A 25,199-nucleotide genomic window follows, 5' to 3' on the forward strand; every position below is an offset into this window, starting at 1 on the left:
CAAAATATAAACCTCAGAGTCAGCTCTTTCACAGATCACTGTGTAAACAGTAGATGCCTGTCCTCAGCTGTGGGTGGCGATGGCATTTCTTTCCAGACCTTGTAACCCCATCAATGGTGGGACTGTGGTCATCTTCAGCACAGTCAGGAGTGCTGTGGCTGTGTTGCCTCCTTGTTTCTCAGTGTTGACTCTGTGAACTTGGACAGAAACAGACACTTAACAAGAGAAGACTGCCAAGAGTAGGTCAGTATGGTGAGGCAGGGCAGGGGAATAAAAAAAATGGTGCTTCTGGGGATGAAACTTCAACCACATTTATAGGTGCTTGTCAATGTACTACATCTTGTTCCTAGAGACTATTGCCCAACAAGAGTAGCTTAGGGAAGGCCAAGTTATTATCTTATGAGTGGGGAATGTTGTGACATGTCTTAGTAAGGGTCTCTGTTAGTATCTTATGAGTGGGGAATGTTGTGACATGTCTTAGTAAGGGTCTCTGTTAGTATCTTATGAGTGGGGAATGTTGTGACATGTCTTAGTAAGGGTTTCTGTTGCTGCAATGAAAGACCATTGGCCAAAAAGCAAGTTGGGGAGGAAAGGGGTTTTTTTGGCTTACACTCTATGTCACTGTTGTTCATTGAAGGAAGTCAGGAAAGGAACTCAAATACAACAGGAACCTGACAGAGGCAGGAGCTGATTCAGAGAACATGGAGGGGTGCTGCTAACTAACTTGCTCCTTGTAGCTTTCTCAGCCTGCTTTTTTTTTTTTATAGAATGCAAAACCCCTAGCCCAGAAATAGCACCATCCACAATGGACTGGGCCCTGCCCGTGGTCACTAATTAAGAACAAATAGACAGAAACCAGTGCCGTGACTGAGCTTCCCACCAAAGGCATCATTAGACATAGACTTGGAGGTTATTGCACTATAAAGGGTTAAGTGGAAGCTGACTATGTCTTTGAAAGGACAGAAGACCAAGTATAGAATGGATGCTCACCACATCGTGTGCACTGTGATAGGATAAAGAAAGTAGACCCTATAGTAACAGCACCAGTGGAAGGGGAAGCCCTTGGTCCTGCCAAAACTGAACCCCCAGCGAACAGGATTGTTGGGGGGAGGGCAGTAATGGGGGGAGGATGGGGAGGGGAACAGCCATATAGAAGGGGAGGGGGAGGGGTTGGGGGATATTGGCCTGGAAACCAGGAAAGGGAATAACAATTGAAATGTAAATAAGAAATACCCTATTTAATAAAGATGGAGGGGAAAAAAAAAAGAAGGAATCTACTGGCACCATAACAAAAAAAAAAAAAAAAGAAAGAAAAAGAAAGAAAGTAGGCTCTATTCTAACCAGCCCTGATAAGAAACACACACACACACACACAGAGACACACACACACACACACACACACACACACACACACACACACACACACACACACAAATTTGCAATGTGCTTTGTCAATTATAATGTTTTAAGTTATCTTCATTATGTGTTTGTTATAATGACAGAACATATTTAAGAGTCACAAAAGGGTCATAATTTTGCCATTAAGCACAAATTGCACGGCTTTCATTTATACGGTTATTTTTATGCTTAGAACTTTGCAGAGACTGTAGTGAAAGATAGGTGCTACCCTTGCCATTTTGTTTCAGATTGCTAAAACACTAATTCACACATAACCCTTGGTATTTGTAAGCATTTTCAAATACACTGGTGTCTTTTTAAAGGTAATCCACTGCCTGTTGATAATGTAGGTGATTATTTCAGGGATCCTCTTAGATACCAAACCCTCCGGGAGTCACGTAAAATAGCAGTGTTTGCACGTAGCCTAATAGATGCCTTCCCATTTGTTTTAAATCATCTTTACATGACTTTTGATACTTAATGCAATGTGAATACTTGCTAAACGCTTCTGTCCAGGGAATAGTAACCTAAAAAACACCTAGACAGGTTTAGTACTGACAGTTTTACCTCTGTCTGTAATGCATACTCCTCAGTTTGGAGCCATGGATTCTGGCCTCACAGACACAGGCAGGGGAGTGTAGTCACTGCTGCCTCCTGTTTACAGAGCATTGGACCTTCTTGCATTTGTCATGTTAAAAGGTCAGAAATCTAAAACTTGGGTATTCCGAGACTTGTGTTTCTGTGGAATGCTGTATAGCCTGAAGTTCATTTAGCTGCTTTATGTCAGAGGAAGGCCTTACTAACACAGTCCACAGGCAAATGGCCAAATGAGGCCCTATACAGATCAAGTTCCCATGACAGTTCCAGTCTCATAGGGGCTATGAACCCAGTCTCATTTGCTAGTATAAATCATCAAGATTCAAGGTTCATGATGTCTTTTTAATATGCATGTAATTTTTAGTTAGTCTAAAATAACTAAATCTTATATCATTCAGCCTTATAATATATAACTATAGTCTAAAACCTCAAAATTGATTGATTTTGGAAGATGTTACCATAATGAATAATATAAAGAGCATCAGATGTTTCTAGTTTATTCATTTCTATGCTATGGGAAAGATAGCTTGATTACAGCGTGTGAGATAGTTCCCAGCACCCCCTGCACACCCATAATGATAGCACCTCATTCTACTGTGCTCCAGAAGGCCCTACACTAACAGAATGCTTGGTTGCTTGCAGTAATGCCCTATGTCATTTGAGGAATGTCTGTGCTGTCACGGGTTGGTTAAATCACATTAAGGGGATGCCTTTTGGCATCCGTCTGAAAGTGGGATCTTCACATACTGCCTTCTCAGTGTTTACTAAAGTGACTTCCTCAACAGACAAGAAACACTGGGTTTTGGACTCTTGTAAATATAAACTTATCCTTAGCCTCATGTAATATATTTTATATTCGCCAACTTTATCCCCCCCCATAAGACTTAAAAAGGTATTCTAAAACTTTAAATCTATTGTGAAGATTCCTATAAGGAATGGTTAAACTATAAGGCATCTCAGTAAGGAGGAAAGACTGAAGATATGAGGACTAGAAGATGTTCTCCAACACTGAGGGAAGGCAGAAATAGAGACTAGATGACCCTCTGCAGCACAGTCTCTCTCTCTCTCTCTCTCTCTCTCTCTCTCTCTCTCTCTCTCTCTCTCTCTCTCTCTCTCTGTGTGTGTGTGTGTGTGTGTGTGTGTATGTGTGTGTGTGTTGGGGCGGGGGGGCAGGCACAAGATGTTCTCCAACAGGGAAGGTAGACATGGAGACAAGATGATCCCCTGTACATACAAAGAGTCGCAGACATGGTGGCAGATCCTCTGTATACCCTAAAAGATGCAGATGTGATGACCAGATGACCTTCTTGTGCTTCTCAGATTCCATTGTGCAGACTCCATAACCCAGAGCAATTTGGAGACTAGGAAAAGTAGAGAACTGCAAGCTGTAGGTGCTGATATGTGAGACTTTTGGGATGTTGATAGGTGCACAGAAAGCTAATGTTGCTTTCAGACAGGTTTAATCTCAGGCTTGACTCATACAAACATGAAGCCTAGCTTAACCTTGAATCCCATGTGGTACTTTCTGCAATATTGGGGACATTGGCTATCCTGAAATTGCTGCTGCCCTTGTCCCAAAATATCCACCACAGGGTGTGGGGTGTTTTGGTCCCACTGTTTTCCCTCGTTCATGATCAGTGACTTTCCTGGTCTCATTTATCTGGCTTTTCATGACTCCTTAAGTTGCTCTACGTTTCCACGTACCCACAGTACCTGTCTCAGCTCCCACTTCAGCATTCACTGAGCTGTAGCGAATGTAAGAAATTCTTTTCCACTCATTTCAGGAACCCCATTACCTTTTCTGTAAGTGGGTTCTGTGTTGGGGGCGTCCACCCTGCATGGGCACACAACAGCAGATGTCAACTCATTTAACCTTTTCAGACCCCAGCAGGGACTCATGGGGGTCAGTTCTGCTGCTGCGATTCTAGCTAACAGTGACTAGCAGCTTCAGTGGATCACTCTTCTTATGTATGTGTACAAATATCTCTAGGCAGCCCACTTCACTTTTTTATACTAGACCTTAACCTCTGTATCACATCTCTCTGTCACATTACCCCAAACATAAAGTCTGAAGCTTGGCCCACAAGTCCCTGCTCCATAAATACTTTTTTTGTCAGTGAACCAAATAAATTAGTAGAAGTTTAGGTCAGATACCAAGTTCTTAGCAGTACAGGTACCAAGAAAGGCATTAAAATCCAATTTGACAAATTTAATGTAATATTTACAAGAATAATTTTCTGCTGAACAAATTTGGCTATGGCAAGAGTCTATGGAAATAGAACTATTGGAGGCCCCAGGGCTTAATTCACTTATTAGTCTTAAAGAAAGACACACTAGCTGTTCCTAACAACAGCCCTGAAAATGGGTTTCCTTTTCTACAGTGTTAATCCTGCCCAGAGGCTGTGCTGTCTCTGGCTGGGCAGAATGAAGAGGGTTCCATAGGAGGGCATTTGTAGGCTGGTTGGCTCACACTCTCCCCTACCCAAGCTCCACTTCCACAGTTGTAGAAGGGCTGTCCCGAAAGAAGGTTAGGAATCCTGGACAGTGGCAAGATGCCCAGGACACTTAACAGGCCAGCAGGCATTTCCAGTGCCACCAGAGACACAGGAAAGCTGTAGTATTGCCAACGCCGGCAGCCTGCCCTGGTTTCTCACCCTCAGACTAAATAACATCCTGCAGTCTTCATGCCATTAACCTGCCCTTTATGCAGCCAACTCATTAGAGTGAGCAGAGCCTGCAGCAAGTGCTTACTGTGGTTATTCAGGGTATTCATTCAGAAGCCCAGGGATGGGACCCAAGGAAGCTGTAGACACCACGTCCCCTTTCTGTGGCCATGCTTCTCCTCCTGTGCTGCCAGTGAAAGCCAGGAAGACAATTCCCTCAAGTATGGATACATGAGGCCCCATGAAGACCTGAAGCTTCTATCCAAAGAAATAATTTATGATTTGAAACAAGTGGAGATTTGTTCCGCTTTAGGGTATCTTTAAAAATGTGGATTAATGAGAATTATTTATTTAGGAAACCCACCAAAGTACATGGTTCTCCATCATCCCTACTATTTTGGTGGGAGTAAGGAGTAGTGATGTTTAATCTCTGGGAGCTCTGGTTGGTTGGCTGATATTGTTCTTATGGGGTTGCAAGCCCCTTTAGCTCCTTCAATCCTTTCTCTAACTCCTCCAATGGGGACCCCATTTTCAGTTCAATAGTTGGCTATGAGCATTCGCCTCTGTATTTGTCATGCCCTGGCAGAGCCTCTCAGGAGACAGCTATATCAGGCTCCTGACAGCATGCACGTATTGGCATCAGCAATATTATCTAGTTTTGGCGGCTGTGTGTGTGTATATATGTGTATACACACATGTGTAGTTCCATCCATTTGCCTATGAATTTCATGAAATCATTGTTTTTGATAGCTGAGTAATACTCCATTGAGTAGATGTACCACATTTTCTGTTTCCATTCCTCTGTTGAAGGGCATCTGGGTTCTTTCTGGCTTCTGGCTGTTATAAATAAGTCTGCTATGAACATAGTGGAACATGTGTCCTTGTTATAGGTTGGAGCATCATTTGGGTATACACCCAGGAGTGGTACAGCTGGATCCTCGGGTAGTGCAATGTCCAGTTTTCTGAGGAACCTCCAGACTAATTTCCAGAGTGGTGGTTGTTGGAAGGTTTACTGGGAATGTATGGCTATTGCCATGGCAACAGTGACCAAATGGTGTCACTGTTGGAGGTAAAGGCAATTCCTGATACCAACAGTTGTACCAGCTTGCAATCCCACCAACAGTGGAAGAGTGTTCCTCTTTCTCCACATCTTCACCAGCACCTGCTGTTGCCTGAGTTTTTGATCTTAGCCATTCTGACTGGTGTGAGGTAGAATCTCAGTGTTGTTTTGATTTGCATTTCCCTGATGACTACAGATGTCCAGCATTTCTTCAGGAACTTCTCAGCCATTCGATATTCCTCAGCTAAGAATTATTTGTTTAGCTCTGAACCCCATTTTTAATAGGGTTATTTGACTCTCTGGAGTTTAACTTCTTGGGTTCTTTGTATATTTTGGATATTAGCCCTCTATCGGATGTAGAATTGGTAAAGATCTTTTCCTAATTTATTGGTTACCCTTTAATCCTAATGACAGCATCTTTTGCCTTACAGATGCTTTACAGTTTTATGAGGTCCCATAATGGCATAAGCCATTGGTGCTTTGTTCAGGCAATTTTTCCCTGTGCCATTGTGTTCGAGATTCTTCCCCACTGTTTCTTCTATTAGTTTAAGTGTTATCTGGTGGAGGTCCTTGATCCACTTGGACTTAAGCTTTGTACAGGGTGATAAGAATGGGTCAATTTGCATTCTTCTACATGCTGACCTCCAGTTGAACCAGCACCATTTGTTGAAAATGATCTTTTTTCCACTAGATGGTTTTAGCTCCTTTGTCAAAGATCAAGTGACCATGGGTGTTTGGGCTCATTTCTGGGTCTTCAATTCTATTCCACTGATCTACCTGCCTGTCTCTGTACCAATACCATGCAGTTTTTATCACTATTACTCTGTAATATTCCTTGAGGTCAGGAATGGTGATTCTCCCAGAAGTTCTTTTATTTTTGAAGATAGTTCTCACTGTCCTGGATTTTTTTGTTATTCCAGATGAATTTGTAAATTGCTCTTTCTAACTCTATGAAGAATTGAGTTGGAATTTTTATGGGGATTTCATTGAATCTTTAGATCGCTTTAGGCAAGATGGTAATTTTTATATATTAATCCTGCCAATCCATGAGCATGGGAGGTCTTTCCATCTTCTGAGATCTTCTTCAATTTCTTTTATCAGAGACTTGAAGTTTTTGTCATTCAAATCTTTCACTTGCTGGTTAGATTTACACCGAGTTATTTTATGTTACTTGTGACTATTATGAAGGATGTCCATCCCTAATTTCCTTCTCAGCCTCTTTATCCTTTGAGTAGAGGAAGGCTACTGATTTGTTTGAGCTAATTTTATATCCAGCCCCATTGCTGAAGTTGTTTATCAGGTTTAGTAGTACCCAAAGAGTACACAGGGAGAGACCCAATGCTCCAGTGCATATGTAGCAGAGGATGGCTTTATGGGCACCAGTGGGAGGAGAAGCCCTTGTTCCTGCCAAGGCTCAACCCCCCAGTGTAGGGGAATTTTAGAGGGGAGGAGGTAAGGGGTGGTGGACGTGGAGGGGAACACCCTTATAGAAGAATGGGAGGGGGATGGGATGAGGGCTTATGGCCTGGAAACCAGCAAAGGGAATAACATTTGAAATGTACATTAAACTATCCAATAAAAGAAAGTAGTGATGTGTATTTGCTAGTTTAGCATGTTGTAAAACAAAGACTATTAAGTTCTGTAAGTAGGAAAATAGGAAAAACCTTTATAGAGAGATTTATAACATTCTAACCCATTTTTAATGGTAGAGAAAAAGATACTCGTTAAGATTCATAAAATTTTTTATCTTAAGAGCATCAATGGCTAATATAAGCCACACAGAAGATGTAGGTATTCACCATGGTTAAAAATATAAAATAAGTATTTCACAGATTGATGCATAATGAACATTAAATTGAGATTTAAGCATAAGCACCTGTATTCCAGTGATCTCTTATCTGGTAGCATTCTTTTTCTTACAATTTCCTTGTTATTATACTTTGACAAGTTACAGTCTTCTAAATGTCTGAAGGAAGTGCAGAGTGGCATTGTGTACAAACAGTGCATCATCGAATCAAGTCAGTTAATATACCCGTTGCCTTAAATATCTAACTTTCTGCGTATGTGGCTAGAACATTTGAAACTTATTAATAATTTTGAAATATAGAACACTTTGTTATCTATATTTGCACAGTGGAATACAATACTAAAAACAAATTCCTCCTTCAGATTTGATAACCTGGTAAAGGATTGCTTCTTGTTCTGGGAAATGTTATTTCAGCTTCATTGTCGGCCAAATATGCTTCCCTTTGTTGTTGTTGTTTTATTCTTCTGTTGGTTTTTTGTTTGTTTCCCTTCAAATGCAGATAGAAAATTAGATTGAAAGAAATACATTTTTTTTCATTTTTGGGGGGAAAATTTTCATAGAATGATGCTATAGTTTGAAGAATGACCCAGTAAGCCAGGCAATAGTGATACACACTTTAATCCCAGCACTCTGGAGGCAAAGGTAGGTGGATTTTTGTGGGTGTGAGGCCAGCCTGGTCTACAGAGCAAGTTCCATGACAGCCAAGGATACACAGAGAGACCTTACTTCAAAAAAACAAAAATAGACACAGATGTACAAACACTAGCTAGTAGCAACTTTTGGGGAGATTTAGGAGTATGGCCCTGCTAGAGAAAGCATGTCACTAGAGCAGGCTTTTGGAGTATATATAGTCTCACCCCATGCCCGACTTACTGTTTTTCGAGCCTGGTGCTTGCTGCTAAGCCTCTCTACCATGGCAACCACAAGCCAAAATAGTAAACTGTTTCTTTCTGATGTTTGGCCAGAGGTTTTATCACAACAACAGAAAAGTAAATAATTCAGGTGACTGTATACAAAACATTTAACTTATTAAAGCATCCATGTTAGGTTGTGCCCAGTATTTTTAAGGCGAGCTACAGAAAAGGAGATGAGACTGACTGTGAGGGGCGTTCAGGGAGAACAGAGTTCCAGGCACAGTAGCCGCGCATGGAGCTACCTCATGCTCTGTTTAGAATTTTTGTTCTCAGTGCGGTATTATTTATAGTTCCATACATTGATTGATCGGACACAGTATACCTGATTATAATAATTCTTAAATTCTTGTTAGGAAAATACTGCTTTTGAGTAACGTGAACGCGTTAATCTTTATAAACTTAATTTTATGTTTTGTATTTATTTGCCCTGCTGAGTATCCCTTCTTGCAAACAGAAACCAGTCTTCTAAGTGCATTTACCAATGCTGGGCCAGCCCGAGTTCGCATGTGCTAATTCTAAAGTCAGAGCCAGCTTCCTGCCTAGGGCAGCATGGAGCGGTACTCTTCATTCATTCCTAAAATTCCAGGCTTCATTCAAATTATTACTTGTTTATCTTTAATGTGAGTTTTATACTTTTAGTTACCTGGCTCTTTAACTCAGTGGAGCAAAAGCAGTAACTTTGCAGTGGATAGATAAGCAGACGTGATTGGACAGATGTTGAGAACTTTTGGACGTGAGAGAAATGACCATCACTAGCGACCAGATTTTAATCATGTAGAACATTAGGAATCTAAACAATGGGCATGAAAATGCTTATGCAGCAGGTACAAATGATCAGTGAGCAGAGACAAGCAACCAAGTCCACTGAGAATCAATTCCAGGACTCCTCAAATGCAAAATCTACAGGTGTGGAAGTCCTTTGTCTGACGTTCTCTACTGTTTGCCTATAACCTCTGCTCGTCCTCCTGAGGAGTGCAAATTGAAACAGAGTTTGCACCTAGAATTGGAATGCCAAATACAATTTAAATTGTAAGGTGTTAAACGCCGTTATTTTATTTATGGAAAAATGGTAAGAAAGGGTCTATACATACTCACCGGTATGAAGCTTTTCTTTCCAGACATTTTATATATGGTTAATTGGATCTATATTTACATGTACATAGTTGAGTTTCAGTTACTCTACCAAATACTGATTTAAAAAATTGTTTCATCCTTTAAATAAAAGTGATCAGTTAGCTAAGGCTTGTTTTGATCTCCCTCAGTGACTGGCAAGTTTCTCTTCAACAAGTAAGGGTGGAAGGAGGTGTGCCATATTCTCTCATCCATTCATTTAGCACTTGCTTTGTGGGTGACATTGTGCTAGACACGTGCCACTCCTTACTTGACTGATACAAGGTAACTAAGTTTGCCCTTGAGTATTTACAGTTTGGCTTGGTTTCACTTCAAGCACAAGTCGTTGATGACAAAATTTAATCTTGTTTGCATAGTTCTTAGCACAGTATAGATTACAATGTAAAACTTTAAAATTAGTATCTTCATATCAACAGCTTCATAATTTCTGTGATAAACTTATACTTCATTTTTGTTTGAAAAAAATATCACCTTGTAAAAAGAGAGACCTCCAAAGTCCAAGTTATCTGAGGATGACCCTTGAAGATATGTTAAGAGCACCAGCAGTAACCTGAAATCATCTCCTGGGAGGTGGTAGCTTTCTGATGGAGCAGGATATTACTGAAGGTCATCTGGATGGCCCCAGACTCTCCTACTAAGTTGTGTCCTGTTGGCATGCAACCTGGCTTCATCCTGGCCTAGTCCCTGTGAACAGTTATCCCTGTAAACCTGGGAGCAGTTTCTATCAGTGTGCTCCTGGATGCAGCCTCAGGTGAAGCAGTCATCTTTGTGATCTCAAGGTGTGCTCAAATGTTTCTTTTAAATTCAATGTCAGTCTGTCTAGGCTGCTATGATTAAGACCATAATGTACACGGCTCCAACAGCAGAAATTTATTCCTCAGAAGTCTGTGGAACTAAACTCACGATGGCAGTAGATTGTCTCCTTTGAGGGCCCACTTCCTGGTTCCTAGATGGGCAGTTTGCTAGGTCCTCACAGTAAACAAAAGAACTCAGTTCTCCTCATCTCCTTCCAAGGAGATCCACAGGTCTCTTCCATCTCTGGCTGCTAGCCTTCTGCAGTCCACGCCAACTAATGTGGTCGCACTGATGAGTAGGTTTCAACCTGGAAGTGTTAGGGGGTCACATTCAGACCACAGCAATAAAGAAGCGAATCTGTTCCTTGGGAAGATTGGTTAATAAAGAACGCACCCCAGCTATTCATCTCGAATGTCATTTCGCAGGATTTCGTAGCTGTAATAGCTTTAGGCTCTCATCTTAGCTGAAATGTTAGAAAGCAGACAGGGAGCACAAGTCACTTTCCGTTTCACCTCCTATTTAAGAAGCCTGTGCCCTTCTACAGTCCATGTCACTTTATTGGAGATTCTGTGCTTGAGAGTATCTCTAGGTGCCCAGCCATTAGTGTCATCTCATACTTAATAGTAAGTCTGCGCTGGTCTGACCTCTGGGTCTTTAATGAGCATAGCCTGTCACTTCAGAAGAGAAAAGCATACTAATAACTCAAAGGCTAGTATTTGTACCAAGAGCCTGTGCCTTTCTAGCATATGACTATGGTGTGGAGCAGACATAGACATCCTGATTGTCTGTCTGTAGGGAGGGATTTTATTAATCCAAGAGACTTGTCCCTAGAATCTATACTAGCTGTTACTTAAGCATCAAATGGATTTATACTGAACAACTATTTATAATGATAAAGATGCAAAAACCAATTTATATATTTTCATGACAATCAAGATTTCCTTTATATACTGTTGTTTATATAAAATGCAGCTAACATTCTAAACAGTGTTCACCACTGTCATGGCCTCCAGCACCACAGGCAGCCTCACACCGGCTTCAGAAACTCTGGCCTTTTCAAGGTCATCCCAATGATTCAGGACTTTTCCCACTGTCCCAAAACCAAAACAGGCATTTTTCTTCTTACTTACCAAAACAGGTTGCGTAGTTTAGATATAGAACAGCCTCCTCCCCATCCCACCAATGCGACTCAACAGATGTCCTAAGCCACAGATATCCAAACCTACAGTCTAGGTTTCACCTATAAATAAATGGCTGTGATAAATCTAGTTTGTAAGTCAGGCACGGTAAGAGTTCAACAACGGTGCCAAGTGGGGTAATTAGGACAATATAGCATGCCAAATTATCTAAAGATAGTGAGTTGTTTATTCCTGTAATATTTTCTACTTACTATTTCTATCCTTCATTCTAATGGGGGTGCTCCTGTATTTGCTGACAAGGGTTGGAAGAGAAAAACAAAGCAGTGGTTTCGTGTACTATGTCTGGTATGTTGAACTAGCCGTATAACTGAAGGACAGTCTAGACGTTTCGTGTGTGTTCCTTCAGTTCACAGTCATAGGAGATGAGTACCGTTTCCGTCTTGTTAGACGTGAGCAGTTGAGTCACTGCTGAAGTAATAGAATGTGACCTGGAAGGTGAAATAAGCCATTCCCTCCACAGGTTGCCTTTGGCAATGCTGTCTCATAGCATATAGAAATCCTGACTAGGACAGCTTTGTTTTAATTTGTAAAAGAATCCATATATATTGTTGAGTAATCTACGTGGTTCAAAAATATATGACTTAACTTGATTAATACTGTGTTCTAAATATTTCATAGCCCATTGGGGTACCCAACCCTGTCTCGTTCCTCACAGATGACTTTCCTGGCCCATTTTCCCTTTTCTTTAGAAATTCTAAAGAAAAGAATTTCCTTGGGGTTGGGGATTTAGCTCAGTGGCCCTGTGTTCGGTCCCAAGCTCCGAAAAAAAGAAAAGAAAAAAAAAAAAAAAGAATTTCCTTTGTGTGCACTTTTGCCTAGTAAACATGACTACTCATACACTGCTTTTGTAAACAGTAAATTCTGTGCACGAGGACACAGCTGTGGCCACAGAGACTAGAACTACAGGCAGAGTCCTGGGATCCTCTTGCAGGCTGCTCACCTCTCACCCTCATTTTCCATGCTCATAAATATCACTAGTGTTGCAACGTACCTTGAGAGATGCTTTTTACCAGTATGCCTTTCAACAGAGAAAACTTGATTCCCAACAAAAGTAGGATAAAGTGAGGGAAAACAAAACAAAACAACAGTCAGAAAGGCCCAGGTTAGAATCCTAGCTCAGCCACTTGGCAGTGTTTTGAATTTGGTCAGTTCATTTTTATTTAACAGAAACATAAACTCTGCACTATATACTGTGTTATACTCCGGAAATTCAGAGAAAAGAGACCAACCAAGCTATACAAAGAAAGGGACAGGGACACTAAGCATGAGTGGCATATCTCCATATGGCCACTTCTCCCCATCTGTGTTGTTGTACCTTTCATTGTTTGTCAACTCATCACAAACAAGGGGCCACCTGGGAAGAGAGGATTTCAACTGAGGGAGTGGTTCCATCAGAATGATTGATGTGAACAGAACCAGCCCTGGGCGTGCGGTCCTGTCTGAGGTAAAGAACGGGCTGAGCAAGCCCTAGGCAGCGAGCCAGTAAGCAGCATTCCTCTGCTTCATCTTTCTTCCTCTCAGACACTGAAATTTAGTTGTCATGATAGTAAACCAGAGATTTCCAATGCAACTAAATCGCTTTATTTATTTTTATCCAGAGTATCTCTTCAGGTTTATCATTCTCAAGACCAGAGGCAGAAAGACAGAACAAACTATAAAGTATTAGGAACCACTCTTACCCTGAAACACTCTCAAACATCTCCATACTGGGAGACCCATGGCACTAAGGATCTGCTGCCAGGAGGCAGGCCTGTGTGCCCATCAGTCCTAAGGAAACACAGCTGAGAAAATCAGAAAGTAATCTCTCAAACCCTCCCGGGATGGCTAAAAGTTAAGAGCCTCCTTGCCCGTTTTATTTTATAGCACTTTAGTGCAGTTGTGTTCAGAATTCGTTAAGCGGTTTGTTGGAGGGGGTGAGGAATCAGTAACAGGTAAGCCAATTAGAAATTTTAAGTGAAATGGTTTGCCTTAAGTCTGATAAAGCAGAAGGCACCCTGCGTAAGAGAGCTGGTAACGTTTGGTATGATACTTTCTGGAGAGTGGAAAACAGAGCAAAGAGGGCTTAATTCAAATGCAGCCCCCAGCAAGATGATGTGAAAGTCAATCTGTAAGGACAGATCAGAGAATAGTGGAAAGGGGAAAGTGGAGAAGTGCCCAGATCTGTTGCGTGTGTAAGCTCAGAGCCAGGGAATAAAAGGGTGGCCCCTGAGAGGAGGTAAGATGTCACCTCTCAATGCTCAGTTTCTTCTTTCTGACCAGGAGCGTCAGTCATGGAGACAGCCTCCCATGTCTGAAGTACAGCAAAGGCAGAGCAAGTCTTGGATGAATTATTGAGCATCCCACCATCTTAGGATCTCAGTTTCTCTATGTATAAAATGCAGTGTTCCTGCCTCATACACTTCATAGTAGGACTTGCTATGTCAATGTCCTTGTGATAGTTCTGATTCACAAGAAGCACCCTGTACCAAGGGTTGTTCTTGTAATGGTTGCATAACAAGTAACTCACGGATATGCATATTATTAACTATAACATGTATTTATAACTAGAAGGCAGTTTTTGCAGGTTTTTTCTTAATTAGTCTGCATTAAGCTTAATAGACTTAGGTTCTCTGATAACCTCATTTTGAAACCTGAAAGATTAAATGTACTTTATATATTTAAAGCTTAGAAAATGTAAAATCTCCTTAAACATTGATACCAAGAGGTATTTGCCCTCATGAATAATTGTGTAATGCTATACATAAGCTTTGCTTGTGGATAGATTCTGGGGTGCACATGCCATTAGCTTTTAGTTTCGAAAGTATTTCCCATTCGCCATTACTGTTTTACTGATAATAACCCGAAGTGCATAGTCCCAAAGGATTTAGTTCGTTGTGTTGCTCTCCCCCTTTCTACTGTAAGCATGGCTGTGTGAGGTAGCTTTGTACGTGTGGTCCACACGTGCATTCTGTCCTGAAAGTACCCAACGCCATAGTGATCAGGATACTCAGCTTCCGCAGGCCTCAAAAGCCAGAAAGCCATGGCCTGTCTTGCTTGTCTTAAACCTGGTTCACACTGTGGTAGCAAAATTCTTTGCTACTTCAGTTTAGAGATTATCTTCCCACTGTATATGACCGTCATCAATGTTATCAATTTTCTCATTATTTGGTGTCTTTCATTACCCCCAGTAGCCTGCATTCAACAAAAACCATAGAAGGTCCATCGAACCAGAGTCCCTGGATTCCAGATATTTCTGCTCAGTAACTTTGACTCACTGGCCCCAGCTCTGCTCCCTTGCTGTCAGTCTCCCCTACTGAACCATGACTTATTTGGAATGGAATCCAGTTCTGTTCTGAGTCTCTTTTGCCTCATTGCAGTAGGTCCTGAATAAAACCTGTTTTTTCGGGGTGGGAGGGGCAGACAGAAAAGCTCTAGTTTCCAGATACCCTGACCCCCAAGAAGGAAGCCAGCCAAATTCCAGAGCACACAAGACCTTTCCGTCAGAAACCTGTTCATCTATTTGCTCTGCGAAAGAAGAGATCAGTTACTGGTCTGGTACTTATTGGATTCGTGGTAAGAAGCTTCATCTGTGTTCCATGCTGACTTGTGTACTGCTGCTCCTCATGGAAGCTGAATCCTGGGCTTTGTGCTTCAGGGGCAAGGGGTGTGGGATGAAGTCCAGAGTGAATGTGGTGTTACTATGAGCATGGCAAAGTCAAGAATCCCAGGGCCTCATGGGGATAGAAAGCCAGGTCGGGCTCAGGGAAATAGCCAAGCCTCTCCCTGGCCCATGTGCAGATGTTGACAATGTGCACACAAACTATTTCCCAGTTTCTGCCTCCTAGATATTTACAACCTCAGATTGCCCAATTGTAGAGAGCCCCTACAGCGATTAGCTAACCCTGCCTCCTCATTCAGCTGTGTACAATAAATCTTCCTCTTTGTTCAGCTGTTTTGATAAGCCCACCTCCTTGATTCAGATGTGTAAAATAAATGGATTGAGCTGCCAGCCTGCTGATTCTGCATCTCTTATCAGTGTGTGACCCACCCAACCCCAGCTTCTCTATACCTGTGTCTGTGTGTCTGTCCTTGTTTCCATTCCCTTCTTACCTCACCCAGGCTTCCAGCACACAGCCACGTGGTTTGCAGCAAAGAGGCTTCTGCAGAGACTTCACTGTGGAGAATGTTTTCCTGTAATTTTCCATTCAAAAGCAGCCAGGATTTGTAGTAACACCAGTTGGCATGTCCCAAGTCATTTGTGGGTTACAAACTCTAAAAATCCTCTTTTGAGCCATAGAAAATACGTATTTGAACCACCTTTCCTTCGTGAATAGAACTTCAGATGTTAGTTTAGTACTGCCTGTGGAAAATGATTCCCCTTTGCTCTCCTAAAACAAATAATAATCACGATGATAAATGTATAAGACTACTCAAACATAAGAGTGTTTCTAGGCAGTTTTGCTTTTAGATTCTCATTTCAGCATTGCTTCCAGACATTCTTCTTATATATTCCTTTAAATATTAGAAATGACCATTATTCATGATATTTCTGTGCCTTTGGAAACCAAGAAACAAATGCACTATAACTTGTGTTCTAGCTGCCGGCTGGCTCAGGCAACATGAGGCATGGAGCAGATGAGCATCCCTGTCTCTCATTCTCAACTGGATCGCTCTTTCTTTGAGTTGGAAAATCAGTCAGTTCCTGTTGCTATAAAACAATTTACATTGGATAATTAATTTTGTTTCACTTTGCTTTGTTTTGTTTCAGACAGTGTCTCCTGTAGCCCAGGCTGGCCTCTTGTCTCACTATGTAGCCAAGGCTGTCCTTGAGCTGCTCATCCTTCTGGCTCTCCCTCCCAGGTGCTGGGATCATAGGCATGTAGCAGCAGACCTGCGTTTATAAGTAATGAATTTGTAAGCTGATAAATGTATTTAAAATGTATTTATTGAAGCTCTAGAGGCAGAAAAGCCCAAGATGGAGGGAAAAACAGGTGTGGCATTCCTAGATGCTTCTGCTCTAGCTTTGTCCTCCCACAGCAAGGGGCAAGCACATTCTCTTCAGCGTGCTCACTCACCTAAAGCACGCACCTCTTCAGACCTCATACTGCTTGCTTTGCTGGAGATTCAGCAGATGGCTTGCGGGGATACAAACATTGAGACTACCAGACAGCAGCTAGGACTCTGGCATGGCAGGGAGTAAATTCACTGTTGTGACAAGATCTAGCTCAAAAGGAACTTGTTTCTCATTACCAGGGTTTTTTTTAGAAATCACATTAAAAATAGTCTCTCTTCTCTTTGAGTTTTTATAGTCTTGTTGGAATCTCTGTAGTATGTGACGCATTGGTGGTAACAGCTCTTCCCACTGCTCCATCAGACATTCGAGGCTAGCCTGTGGAAAGAGTCTGGGCTACACAGCTGTGGTTGCTCCTGTCCTGTGCCTGGTACTCTGCCCCCGGATTTTTATAATCATCTCAGTTTCTGTCCCCAGTTTACCATCAAGAAAATAAGAATCTCTGTTTATGTGGGTTCCTTTTTCGGGGTCATGCAGCCGCTCTAAAGCAGAGGCAAGGGTAAGGTGGGTCTTATCAACATCAAGGTCATACTTACAGTCAACCTTTGAACTTGACTATAAAAAAAGTGACTAAATGAATAAGATGCAAGTCCTTGACGCCATGGAAACAAACCAGCTTCCATAAAAAGGCAAGGACGCTAGGGAAATGGGGTGGGTGAAGAAGGGCACACAGCCAGAGCCCACTTAAAGAAACCAGCCAGACTCCATTTGCACATAAGTACGTTGTCCTATGTAATGCCTTCTCTGCTTTGGGAGGTCTCTTGATGAGTCATCCTTCCTCACCTTCACAACCCCTCCTTTCTTGATGAACTGTCCAGTAGACTGCATAGTGGTGATTAAGAGAATATGCCCACTGGCTGAAAAGACTTTCTGTCAGGAGAAAAGCCGAGCAGGACAACTGGAACACACACATACAACTTGCTGTATTCCATATCAGAAGTCACTGACCATCTGCTGTAGGCACGGGTAGCTTGTGGAGAGTTCCAGGGTGGGACTTCCAGCACACATCGTCGAGATAGTGATGTATTGCCCAGATGTTGTACCTTAAAGCTATGCTCATTTTAAGAACAAGCCTCTGGGATCCTTGAAATTCCCTCGTTGAGAAGAAAAAGTGCCTGGGACTGGATTTTGTCTAAAACGTTGAAATTCCCAAGGTGAGAAGAAAGGAATGACTGTAGTTGTGTTTCATCTAAAACCTAGAGTACAGTGATTGAGAAGCCCAAGGGAGTAGCCATAGTCAGAATCCGCTCCCCCCATCCCTCCATCCCACCCCACCCCCCACCCCATCTCCCCCTGCACCCCTACCCCCAACCCCCGTGACACCACCTAGGGAGAGACATTCCTGGTCAGTGCTGTGGCATCAAGATGCAGAAGGTTGGGGACAGAGCAGAAACAGTGCTGCTTCTCTCAAGAAAATCTGTGTATTTGGTGATTTGGATGTTTGAGCTGAGCCTTGGGGTACCTTGATATGCCAGTGTAGCTTTCTTGGCTTCTAGGACAGGTCGCAGACAGTACATTTAAACGATCCAATTGGTGACGCACTAATACAGAAAAGCCAGTCCCGCAATCAGAAAGTGACTGGAGACTGAATGAGACCAGGATGAAGGAAGCCAGGGAGGTTCAAGGATCTCCCTTGGCCATAAGTAAACCCAGGACTGCATCTGAAATTGCCTCACTGATTTATTAGCATAAGAAGGCCTTTGATGTGGGCCCAGATGCCTGGGAGAGATCATCAAAGTGGGGAAATGTACTTGAGAGTTAGTGAACATTCACTTCTCAGACTCTGAAGTAGCCATCTGAAAAGACTTTGCTTACAAACGTTTGTAAATATTAGCCTGTATTATAAATCATTTATAAATTACTCTGCATTATATACAAAACCTATATTCATGCTTTGACTCATGTAGGCTTGGTTTTATACTTGGGTTGCTGGGTCAGTACACTAGAAAGCAGTGTTTACAAATCATAGACTGTAAGGAGTTTTCTTTTAAGTTTGTTATCAGTAGGGCAGAGCTGTGCATCCTGGGAGTGTACTCTGTTCCTCGTCTGGCCAGGGCTTTCCTGTTCATATGCTTCCTCCGCTGTCCTTTGCCCTGTTTTCTGACTTACACTGGAGTCGCATACACCGCTCTCAGTCACCTGTCCTGAGCTAGCTGCATATGCCTCTGAGGAACGCTGTGTGCGTGTCTAACCCTCGTCCTGTCTGCATCTCTGCTGTGTGGCTCATCTCTCAGCAGCTGCTCTGCTTACAGCTTCTCGAGCTATGGCTGGATCTGCCTACAGCCACTCTCTGGGTAAGATTCCCGCTTGCGTGGGTGCCAAGTCTCTCTCTTCCTGTCCTGTACTGAGGTGCACCCTCATAAGCTTTCTAGGTAAAAGCATCTGTGAGGTCTCTGCTTGACTCTCTTCCTGTCCCCAAGATTCTTTATTTCGTCCTCACACTTATGGTCTGAGCATAAAACTATTTTACTTTAAAACAATCATGTTCCACAATTTTGAAGACACATTAGGTGCTGATTTTATGTAATGGTTACTGTCTCAATTCCAGTGTGTCCTGGATGCCGACATTTTTCTTGTGAAACTGAGGTTTTGCCCCTGACATTCTCAAGATGTATAGTGGCTGCCTCACTGTGGGGTGTTTGATACTCTGGCTTTCTATGCCTGAACCTTCCTAAGTTCCTGGTAATAGTTCTAAAATGATTGCTTCCGATCAATATTGTTTCTTCCCTAGCTATTTTCTTCCTTGTGTATTGGACCAGCTAGAGGCCTTTTCCTTGTCACCATCTCCTCCCTGTTGGCTGACTTCAGCCATGTTACTCCAGGAAACACTCTTGTTTTTCTTTGAGATTTATTTTCAATCTTTATTTGAAGGGTAGATTTAATTTTTAAAGTCAATATTTTGCTGTCTTATGTTTTTAAGACCGTTTGGTTTTATTTTAGGGCTTCAGTAGCTCCACAGAATTCTCTAGACAATTTTCTAGGTCTTTTGAAGTTGTCTTCAAATGTCTTTTGAATATCTGATCTTCCATAGGCCTCTTCTCTTCTGTGTGATTATTGAGTTCTGGCTTTCGTGTCAGAGGCTCAGATCTGCAGTCCTTTAACACTTTAAGGAACTTCCTAGGCATCAAATCAATCAGGAATCTCGGTGTATAAAGGTGGGAGCTACCGATGGCCATATGCATGGACCCAAGGAAATCACGCACTGAGCCGACTTACTCTAAACTGAGATCCCTAGCTTCAGCAGGTGTCCATCTCAAACAGTATCTTCCCAGGACGGGACGGTTTTCTCTAGGGAGCAAAAATCCCTTCCTGTGGTATGTCTTGTCCCACCTCTTGGCCTTAGGCATACTCAGCAAGGAAGAAATAAGGTCCCACAGCTGACTGGATGCCCTTGACCAACTCCCTTCAGCCTAGTTCTTCACTCAGAATCTCTGGTAACTGTCAGGGAGAATTCCATTACAGCTGTGGTAGGATCAGGTCTGGGCCCCACCATAGCTGTGTTCAGAGCTTCACAGACTCCATGCTCTCTGCTTTGTGTCCAACCCTCTCTGTTCCTTTCCTGCATCCAGGACCTGCCTTTTGGGGACACAGTGCCAAACAAATGCTCTCACTTTTCACCAGGACCTCATCCAGACACCTAGCTTGCATTTCTGTTAGGTTGGTTATGGCACAGTCCTCCAGTTATGATAATATTGATTGTCACATTAACATCTAGAATCTTTTAGTAGACAAACCTCTGCCTCCTCTAAGGTGTCTAAGTTTCTACGTTGGATTAACTCACCCACACTAATGTTGGCAGCACCATTCTGTGGCTTGGTTTCCTTGCAGTCTGGGGGATTGAGAAAAGGAGAGAGGAGAACACCAAACCTTCATCTCTGTTTCCTGGTTCAGATGTGGTCTGTCCAGCTGCTCCACACACCTGCTGTCAGACCTGTCTCAAAGTGGGAGTGAAGGGAAACCTCTCTTCTTCCGCCATTACTTTCCTCGGGTGTTTTGTCATAGCAAATAAACAAATAACTAAAAGTAGCATTTGCATCTTTAGGAAAAGACTCTGTTGTGTGTTACGCAGGTAATGGAAGCCAAGTTCCTTGACTGTATTCTGTGTAACCCTTCAGAGCCCATTGTGCAGAAAATGCTGAATTCTGTTACAAGCAGACATGGTCTCCTAACAGCTTTATATGCTGCAATTAATCAGAAGTCATTTGACTTATCACAGCTTCTGCTTTATAAATAGGAATTGAGAACAGATCTGTCAGTGGTGCTAGACTTAAGCTCAAAGCTGTTGTGATTGTAGGTTCTGAAATACAGTTCTCACCCTGCAGAGTCACTTCAGAAGGCAGAATGAAGGAGGAAAGTTAATTAAGAATATTTGTGACATAGGGTTCAGTTTTGTTCTATTTATGAGGAAAAAGTGTTTCTTGTTCTAGAAAAGTGGAGGCTGGGATGTGTGAAGGAAGCTGCTCTGTCTACCCCTGTACCGGCCTGTCTGCTTTACACCTCTTCCCTTTCATCCATTTCCATTTTTATTTTGGCGAAAGTCTGGTTATTTTTGTCAATGTAGTGGCAGAGACAAGGGGAAGACCAGGTTTGTCAGTTACTGGGATCGAGCCAGTTCTTCCTATTAGACACTGTCTGTGTTAGCAGAACTCCTCCACCCCCATTCCTTGGGGGAACTTGGCCACCCTACAGTAAGCCTTGCTGGCCTGCATGGACATCCTATGGCCCTGGCTACTCTGTGCTTGAGAGACTCTCATAGGCTGAGGTTATGATGAGTTCTGGGTTCTAGTCTCAGTCTCCACTCCTTGTCAGACATACCTTAGTCTCAAAGGCAAGCAGACACAATAGGCCAGGAAGATACAGACTATGATTCTCCACTACCTGTTCACATACTCTCCATGGGCATTTCCATTATCTCTGTTTATGGTCCGTAAATCCCGCATTCTAGGGATGTCAGTGAAGAGAGGCGGAATATAATAAGATGTACTGTAAATCCACATGGAGTACTGCAGGTGGGAGGCGTGAGAAAGAATTATCGCCTTAGTTCTAAAAGGAAAAATGCCTGCCATAGTTATTAGGACAGACCTTCACATTTACAGGAAGCATGAACTTGCAGCGTACTCATTATTTTTTACATCTGTTTCTACTAAAATAATAATTTAAAGAGACCACAGAACCTAGTGAGTATTGACCAGTTACAAAGGCATGAGAATTATACATTTGAGTCAGTGTGGACTGCAGAGATAGTTCTAAGGCAAGCCCAGGCTAGACAGTGAGGCCTTGTCTCAAAAAGCGAAACAAAGAGCAGATAAACAAAGCTACGAGATTTTATGTATGCTGTCAGTGACTCTTAGTCTACATGGATCAGAAACACACGGGGAAGCTTACTCGGAAGAGCGGCTTTTTCTCTAGGTTTGGTAGACTAACATCCATTTTAGGAAAAGTCTCATTTCTTTGATTTGTTTAACCTCTTACCAACATATTCTTAAAGCACTGCAGTCTGAATGAGATAGCCGTGACTCGGAACTACTGTGGTAGCATAGGACCCTGTGCATGAAAATAGGATTTCTAACGATAAGAAATGGTTAGAAATGCTGAAAGAACGCGGCCAATTCCATGCTACCGTGTACACGTATTTCTCAACAGTGAAGACAGACCCCTTGTTCCATCTTGCCATATCCGTCCCCTTGGCGTCCGAGGCATATGACAGTTCCTTGGTAGTAACTCACCTTCAGTGCTGGTTACAGAGTGCATTACATGCCACCCAAATCCTGACCCAGTAACAGCAAGGACCCCCCAACAACAGCAACGTTTCACTTTAGGGCTTTGGAGTCTTTCAGTGAACACAGCCCCATCTCCCTGATTCCGGCAGATCTATCCATTTCTTTTCCTTTGTTTTGTGGTTCACGCTTTCTGTGTCCTCTCTAAGAATGTCTCCTTCAACCCTGATCCTAGAAATACGTTCCTTTTTTGTCTCACAAAATGTTTCTGTTTTCCGATCGACTGTGTGTGAAATTGCCGTCTCTGAGTTACTTTGGATGTGAGGAGTGAGGTGCTGTAGGCCTTTCATGGTTTGACCTATGGAATACAAGTGCTCCAGCACTGTTTGTTGAGTGGTCTGTCTCTCCCATGAATTCTCTTTGCTCTTTTGACACAGGTGAGGTGGCTGTACTGGTGTGGGACTGTTTCGGTGGTCTTTCCTCTGTTCCTGCCATCTGCATATCTGCCCTTCCAGTGTCTCTGACTGTGCAGGAAGTAGAGGGACATCAACCTTCTCTCCTTTCCAGAATCATTTGGCTTCTTTTTTTTTCCATAGAAGTTTTAGGTGATATTTTGTATGGTGCAAATAAATGATGGGAAGGTTTGCTTACTACTCATCTGTCTTCTCATTCATTTAGCTTACTTTTATAATGCTTTAATTATTTTTAAATAGCACACAAATTAGCTTCTTTATATGTTCATACATCGCTGCACTTAGCATTTACCTGTTTACCTCCCATTACCTGCCTTTGTCAGTCTCCTCTGCTGCTTCCCTTCCTGCCTATAAATAGTGCCCTTCCTACTGTAAGTATAGGTGAATAGGTAGGTATGCTAGCAGACAGACAGACAGACATAGCTGTAAAGATATATTGTTGGGTACATGTCTCATTCAGTAGAGTGCTGGCCATGCAACTATGACAAGTAAGTTTTTCTGAATGGCTCACTCTAGTATGTACCCCACGTTTTCCTTAGCTATTCATCCGATGATGGGAATCCAGACTGGTTCCATGTTGCTAGCCTTCTTGTCTTATAATAGCTTATTCCCCGTTGTCTAACTTGTCTGGCAAGATCGTATAGATAGAACACTTGGATGAATCTACAAAACTTATGAGTCTGTGGCTTACAAGTGGTTTCAGCAGGTATTACAAGGTGGACATTACAAATACAACTGCACTTATAATACTTTAAAAAATAAACTCCTTAAATGCCAATGTAGTGAAAAGTGTAAGCCATGCTGACAAGAAGAAAGCACTGAGGAGAGGAAAATTACATCAGGGACTGAAAGACACTGTGGCATACATGAGCATGCTCCTCAAACAGGTAACAAATCTAATGCAGTGCCTCCCAAGACTCCAGATATAATTTATTTGTAAATAATGGATTTCATTTCAGTATGTTTTATCTCATAAGAAAACCTTAAGTTTACATGGTTTTGCAACCAATATGTTGACCAGGAAAGTATTTTTCCCACAAGGTACTTAGAATTTCTTTCCATTAAAAATAACTTCACTGCTGTAAACTTCCTTGCACAAAATCTGTGTGTCGGGTTATACGCTGAGTGCTTCCAGCTACTCTCCTCCCCAGCCACCTTAGAGGACAGTGCTCCTGTTCTCATGTGACACCTGGCAAATATAAAACAGAGGATTTCTTAGTTCAAGGTCACAGAGAGCAGATAAGAAATGGGATCCAGATGTGGTCAGTGAAGGCCACTGTGGTCTGTGGTTCATTGTTCCATGATCTTCCATGATTACTAAAGGATATCGGTCCAGATGTGGTCAGTAAATGCCAACATCTGCTGTGGTTCATTGTTCTATGACCTTCGGTGGTCACTAAAGGATATCAGTCCAGATGTGGTCAATGAAGGCCAACATCTGCTGAGATTCATTGTACCATGACTTTGCACACAAGACTAGAGGATACTAGGGCCCAGCCATGTCAGTGGAGGCGAGCTCTGCTGTGGCTGATTGTACTATGACCTTCTGCAATCACTAGAGGATACTGGGGCCCAGTATTGGCCAGGGAACCAACATCTGCTGCAGTTCATTGTACTGTGACCGTCCTCACAAGACTGGAGATGGTCGGCCATTCTTTATTTCATGAGTTACTCTCTCAGAGGAAACTAGTCTATGAAGAATCATTGCAATCGTCATATCCCTTCATTCCCCACTGCTCCACATGGCACTGTTTGATACATTCATAGTCTGGCAAGAGAGCTCACCCAAGGATATCAAGTGGTCTAACCATAAGGGAATAGTTGAGAAATGCTTTTCAGGGGGAAAAAATCATACACACAGACCTCCATTTATTTTTTTCTTTTTTATTTTATTTTATTTTATTTTATTTTAGAATTTTGCTTAAAGGAACCCTTCCCATTAGTCAGAGAGTAACGGTTAAAGAAGTGTCTGTTTTTCCCCTGTGCATAGAAAGACAGACTTTGGAATGACACATCATTTTCATAGCTGTGAGGTAGGTCACTTTGTGCTGTTTTTCATATCATTTGATAAAACTGGAATGGAAAAATGAGAAGCTAGGTATTCTTTGTCCATGGCCTGGAAATGGACTGACTGAGGAACTTCCTGAAACAGGCAGTAACTTTCTTGTTTGTCGTTCTTTTCATTGTCTCTCTGAAATAAATTTCGTTTGGTGTCTGATTGTGGTTTCATAAAAGGAGTAATTGACTCTGTAGGTGCAAAGGGTTCATTTCCTAAAATGCTTTCCCAGACATACTTGTAAATACAGGAAGGCTCAGCTCCTTGGTTTTTAGACCAAGAATAACTTTCAGAATAGCAGAATATCTTGCTAAGTCAAACAGATAAATGTCTAAAAGC

At 42.2% G+C, this 25,199-nt stretch overlaps 1 protein-coding gene across 8 annotated transcripts in view; it reads left to right on the top strand.

The window, feature by feature from the left end:
* Fam110b (family with sequence similarity 110, member B) overlaps positions 1–25,199 on the top strand; it is a 140,096-nt gene that overhangs the window by 95,813 nt on the left and 19,084 nt on the right. Inside the window, exon 1 of one of the 8 annotated variants that reach the window (XM_063288188.1) lies at positions 1,199–15,116. The exons of the other annotated variants lie outside the window; for them this stretch is intronic. The gene's annotated coding sequence lies outside the window, so the exon portion shown is untranslated. Of the gene's footprint in view, positions 1–1,198; positions 15,117–25,199 lie in introns of those variants that run through there. 8 annotated transcript variants of the gene reach the window in all.

This window comes from Rattus norvegicus, chromosome 5 (assembly GCF_036323735.1).
Source record: "Rattus norvegicus strain BN/NHsdMcwi chromosome 5, GRCr8, whole genome shotgun sequence".
Lineage (NCBI taxonomy): Eukaryota > Metazoa > Chordata > Mammalia > Rodentia > Muridae > Rattus > Rattus norvegicus.